The sequence below is a fragment of the Artibeus jamaicensis genome, unplaced genomic scaffold (assembly GCF_021234435.1).
Source record: "Artibeus jamaicensis isolate MK-2021 breed Jamaican fruit bat unplaced genomic scaffold, CSHL_Jam_final scaffold_1019, whole genome shotgun sequence".
In the NCBI taxonomy this organism is placed as follows: domain Eukaryota; kingdom Metazoa; phylum Chordata; class Mammalia; order Chiroptera; family Phyllostomidae; genus Artibeus; species Artibeus jamaicensis.
In genome coordinates, this window is record NW_026522025.1 from 22,794,197 (window position 1) to 22,799,953 (window position 5,757).

The following is a 5,757-nucleotide window of genomic DNA, read 5'->3' on the forward strand; positions in this document are numbered from 1 at the left end:
CAAATTGTTGCAAATGGCCAGACCCAATCAATGGATACATACAGTATTCGGAATATGTCTGTGAAATAAGGATACTGTTTTAAACAAATTTATACATATAAAATGAGTGCTATTTCTCTCAAAGTAGAGACCTAGAGAGAGGCTGTGGTTATTCTAAAGCTCTCGGAATGGTCTTCAGAACTAATAGTCTATGAGTCGTGCAGTGAAACCTGTTATTATTATTACAAGCATTTCCTGAACACACACTAAGTAGAGTATTAGACACTGGAAGGAGTAGAAGACGGGTAACATATCCTGGCTGGAACTTTGTAGTCATATTTTGTTTCAACCTCAAATAATGTTTACCCAATTTCTATCACTAAATTTAACTCTAAATGACTTCAGATGAATTTCAAAAATAAAATGCAGTCAGTAACAAGAATGACGGAGGAGTTTCAGAAATATCTACAGCAATGGCACGACTGCACCACCTCCTGAATGACCGGGAGGAACACTGTCTCGAAACTCTGTCCAAGCAGGCACAGGACTGCTGTTTCCGATGTGATTATTCTTCATGTGCTCATAGGCCACACCAGGCTGTGACTTGGCAAGAAAACAGTTCCTTGCTTTCATTGGAAGAAGGGCCATTGGAGTGAAGATTTGGGGGAACTGCCACATAACCTGTTGAGGAGAGTTCTGGGCAATTTTTTTATTTGAGGAACCATACTGCCTCAGAATTCATGGTCATGATCATTTTGAATCCCCCCCCCCAAACGTCCGTTTAGAGCTGATTTCCTTACTAACATCTGCATCTGACACAGCCTGACCAGGAATCACCAGACAAGTTAATTCAGACACATTCAGACAATATTTGTGAAAAGGGATTGAGAGAGGAAGAAAAGGAGAAAAGGCAGGAGACACAGAGGTAAAAAGAGGGACTGAAAGCTGGAAAGTAGATAAAACCATGCAAGATAATCCAGTGTGGTCTGCAGACAGCTTAGGAGTTAGGAACCGGATTTGAAGTTGAACCAAGGGACATGGGAGGGCCACTCCACTCCCTCACTCTTTATCCAGTTTATGCAGCCAGAACTGTGAGCAGGGATAGAATAGTTTACATCTCTACTTGCATAATTTGAGCCGACACACTGACCAACTGATTTCCTCCCTTTCAGTTCCCTCCAAAAGTGTGTCTGCTTGGAACCTCTGTAAAGGGGTTCCTCTGTCAAGGGGCACCTCTGTACATTATATTTTATTAATTATCAGTTAGGATTTTAAAGTCCCTGAACTTGGCTGGTTGTGGTTTTAGCTCAGATGATAATGCTCTTTAGGATCTCTGAAATTTCTGTTGCGGACGGAGGCAGGCTACTTCTAGAAGAAATATCAGTATAGTTATATTAAGAGGTACAATGCTCTAAGGCAACTTTCGAAGTGACTTTTAATATTTGTGCCATTAAGGATGCTTGTCTCAGCCTTTTTCTTTTTCTTCTAATGAGCTAGTATTAAGCCATTTTTTTCTACAAAACCTTTTGTTAGTGGACAAAAAGGGGCTCTGGAAAAGGTAGGCTCGTGGTAGGGCAACCTTCGAACCAAAGAGGGCTAGTGCCTGCCGGTCCTCTTCCGAGGTGCTGGGGACTATGACGGCACCTGGAGTTGGAGGGCTGGCAGAGCTCGGCCCCTCCTGGCTTGTCAGTGTGGCAGGGCAACGAAGACGCAGCCCGTCTGAGAAGAACGAGGCCTGCCATTGGCTGAAACTTGGATGGACCTTCAGGGCATTGCGCTAAGTGAAGTAATTCAGACGGAGAGAGACAAATACCATATGATCTCACTTATATGTGGAATCTAAAAAAACCCCACAAAAACAAAAATTAACTCATAGTTTCAGAGAAGAGACTGGTGCTTGGTTGGCAGGGGTGGGATGTGCAGGCGGGTGAAACTGGTGAAGGTGGTCAGAAGGTGCTCACTGCCTGGCTGTAAAATAACTGCGATGGGGACGTAATTACAGTGTGGTGACTGTAGTTAACAACACTGCGCGGCATATTTGAAAGTGGTTAAGAGAGTAGATCTTAAACGCCCTCACACGGGAAAACCGCGTGGGGCTGGATGCTGTGTAGACTCACTTGTGTTCATTTCACAGTGCCTACAAACGTTTCCCCAGTACAGCACCCCTGGTATATAACATCGCAGTGTTATAGCATGTTAGTTATGTATACGGTATACTATATATTAGTTATGTATGTGCATATATGTGTGTACACGTATAAATAATGTTACATGTCCATTGTACCTCTATTTTTAAAAATGGAACCTGGCTGGAGTCTTTGTTGTCTGCTCTGTCAACGTAGCAAAACGTGGCCCCCAGCATGCTTCTGCGGGGAGACCCATGTTGAAATGACATTTGTGCTAAATGAAACCATGAAATCTTTTATGCATTGCGGTCTTTTCTTTTGCCATAAAGTCATCCATATTACAGTAAAACACTTCCCCAGAAGGAGGTTTCATGTCATATAGCCACCCAGAAGAGTTTTCTGGGAGAAGTAATGCTGAGTGTTTGGTTTTGTTTTATTTTTTGACTTATATTGAAAATATTTTGTGTACAGAGCTGCCCAGAACTGATTATTCACAGAAGAATTTTTCTACGTGTTTTAAATACTCATCCGGGAGATTCAGCTCTGGCTCACTAGACAAAAGTTTCCATATACCAGCGCAGTCAACCTATTTTAATTATTGCAGAATGGAGACAGTTGAAACGGCTTTCTGTGTCCAGATGGCATTCTCTTGTGTTTCACCTGGGACAGTCTGGAATGGCACTGCTTTTGCACCTCTCACGGATTCTGCGTGATGTGTCCTCTGCCTGCACAGTGTCCAGGGCGGTAGCCCCGGAAATGGGCACTGGCGAGTGCGGATATAACTGGGGCTGCTCCTCGAACGCCCCCTTTTCTAATAATGTAAAGTAATACTATTGAAATGGACTTGGCATTTTGGGGATATTTATTCTGAAATTGGCACTTTGTACAGAAGCTTTGGGTGACATCTGCAAATGCTGACGGCTATAGGAGGGAGGGCTCGAGGTCCAACTGTGGTCACGATTCCCAACTTAGAATGTATAAGGATATAATTTATTCTTTCGTGAGTTCTCCACATCCTACAGCACATTTAAACCTGCCCTCTGCAGGGGAGATACCATGATCACGAAGGTGGTTTTCCCAGGGCGAGGCTTATCCATTGCACTCCGGATGTGCTGACCCCTGCGATTTCCCCAAATGTGGGAAACTCCACTGCATAATTTGTGGTAGTGGGGGACTGCGTTCGCACTCTCCCCTAAAAAAAAACAACAAAAAAACAAAAACCTGCCCTCTGTCTCACTGGGCAGGGCAGCGAGCTCCACAGTGCTTTGAGTTTCTTCCTTATTTATATCCTACGAACTACAGAGCAGATTTCTATTCAATATTCATAACTCTTATTGGAACATATGTATTTATGCATATAAGTTATCACTTAGGTAGACTCTACATACTTTTTATGTGCTAATTATTTCAACACTCACAGCAACCTTATATGGCATATATATCCTTTTCTGTCTAAAGAGACCCCTGCTGGCACCTAGTCACATACTAGCTGGTTCTAATAACCTCTCATTTTTTTTTCCAGCTGGGTTTTGTATTTTCCTTTTGAACACGGGCTTTGTGGAGAGGAATCTTTGGTATCATGTGAGCCTAGTGTAGGAGACACAGCAGATGGACATTCTGGCATCCCTGAAATTTCATTTTCTTCCCTGTGAGTTGGCCACCCACACTGGCATGGGTCGATATTTCCTGGAAGATGTCACGGGATTCTGAGCCATGACAAAAGTGCTTCCAGTGTAGCATTTTCTTTGGTTCTCAAGCATTTTTTTTTTGTCACGTTGCCTATTACAGTGATACTGCTAGATGTAGGTGATAAAGATGACCTACTTTTGTAATTGTCGTTTGGATGAAGGGGGCATTGGACGTGCAAAGTGTTAGCATTTCCTGTGATACATGAACTATACATTTTATTTGGCTAGTGTCAGCCCTAATGGTTTATGTTTGGAAGTTAACTATTATTAGGGTGTCATTTAAAATTTTCTAGAGGGCAAAAAAATGGTCTTAATGGAGACCTCATCAGCAATCATGTCTATCAGGCAAAAGGCAATCTCATTCTCTGAGGTCTGCTCACAATTTGAAAATTACATAGGTTGCCCTTATAAGTCAGTTTGGATTGTCATTGTTTGAATGGACATGTGTTTGATTTTTAAAAGAAATACACAATCTTTCTTCTTAAACACACATTAACTCAACAGCCTCAGTCTGGCCGATGAAAGAAACTAGATGAAAACCAAGCAACCCCCAATTTAACAAACTATAACGGGAAGACTAGAGATGGGAAATGTAAACTCAGAAGAACTATTTTCCTAGATTTTTATCTGAATGAGCCAATCAAGTTGTTTGTCATAAAAGCCACAGCCACAGACACAGCTAACCGCTCTGTGTTTGTTGAAACAGATTGTTTGGTGCTCCGGAGAAATAGTAATCTCTGTCTTTTAAGGTGGTGAGTGCCATTATACTTAAAAGAAGACTCTAAAAGCAAGCCCTTGGGTAAAAATAAAAATGCTGTGGTTTTTAATTCAGCTAAATACCTTTCGAAATAGTTTTTCCTTTACAGTTTGGACTTTCAGTTCTAAGTCTTGCCCTCCAAACTTTTTTTGTTGCCTCTTGCTTGCCTTGGCTCTTGAAAAGGCAGACCTTTGTCACCTTCCTATTTTAATGAGCTCTTCTTTTCTCAATAACAAAGTAACTGTTTATGAGTAAACAGTGGTGAAAGGAGGCAGCTTTTTTCTCCCTCAAGGCATTTCATTTCTTTTCTTTTCCATCCTTGAGTTTGACAGTTCTGATGGGAACTTAATTGTAAACAAGCAAGATATTTAGTTTCTTACCAAAGAGGGCCAACCTACAAAAAGTGCTGTTCTGCAGAATTTCAGATAATCCCTGAGAGAATTTGGCTGTATTTTAAAAGGATGAATGTCCCTGGAAATAACTGTCAGGATTTCCAACTTTGGAGCTTTCATACCTTAATTTTGTTGTCACTTTATTTCCACTTTTCTCTGCATTATTTTGCCTGCACATGGTGATTCACCCTTCAGTCAAGAAACATTTAAGGTCCTGTTTGCTGTGATGCAATCAACTTGTTTCCAGGTGTTTTTTTAAGCATTTTGATTTTTAAAAACTATTCCAAATCATTGGGAAGTGGACAGTTCCTCTCTTTAGTGTGCAATTAAAACATTTTAAATTTGTCAGTAAGAATGAAGAAACTTTACCATCTGTGTTTTCTTAACTAGATTAGGCCATTGCTTAGTTGAAAGAGATCATTGAGAAAAGTCTTGGGAAAACCCATTGCAGTGTATATATTTGCTCGCTTGACTGTCTTCCTGTTCGATTATGAGCTGCCTGAGGGCAGGGATGGGTCTCATTCGTCTTTGTCTTCCCACAGCTAGTGTGGGGCTTGGCACCCTCTGGGCACTCAGCATATGGAAACGAATGAGTGTGCCAGAGAAGATCCCAGGTTGTTCTTCTGATTCTGAACGGGACTGGGTCAAGGGCATCTGAGGGATGTGATCTTAGCATATCTTAGATTTTAAGAGCCTTTGGAAAAGAATAGTCTGCAAAATTGTGTGTAACACGTAGCATTTGTATGTACACAGTGCATTTCCTAAAGCACTTCTATTATCACATCTGTCGTAATTAGCTGTTGTGGGGTTGATTC

At 41.5% G+C, this 5,757-nt stretch overlaps 1 non-coding gene across 1 annotated transcript; it reads left to right on the top strand.

Annotated features, from left to right (window-relative positions):
• The first annotated feature begins 3,134 nt into the window (after positions 1 to 3,134).
• LOC128625886 (U1 spliceosomal RNA) lies at positions 3,135 to 3,300 on the top strand. The gene has a single exon (XR_008389749.1). It is a non-coding gene; the product is annotated as a U1 spliceosomal RNA (small nuclear RNA).
• Positions 3,301 to 5,757: the final 2,457 nt, after the last annotated feature.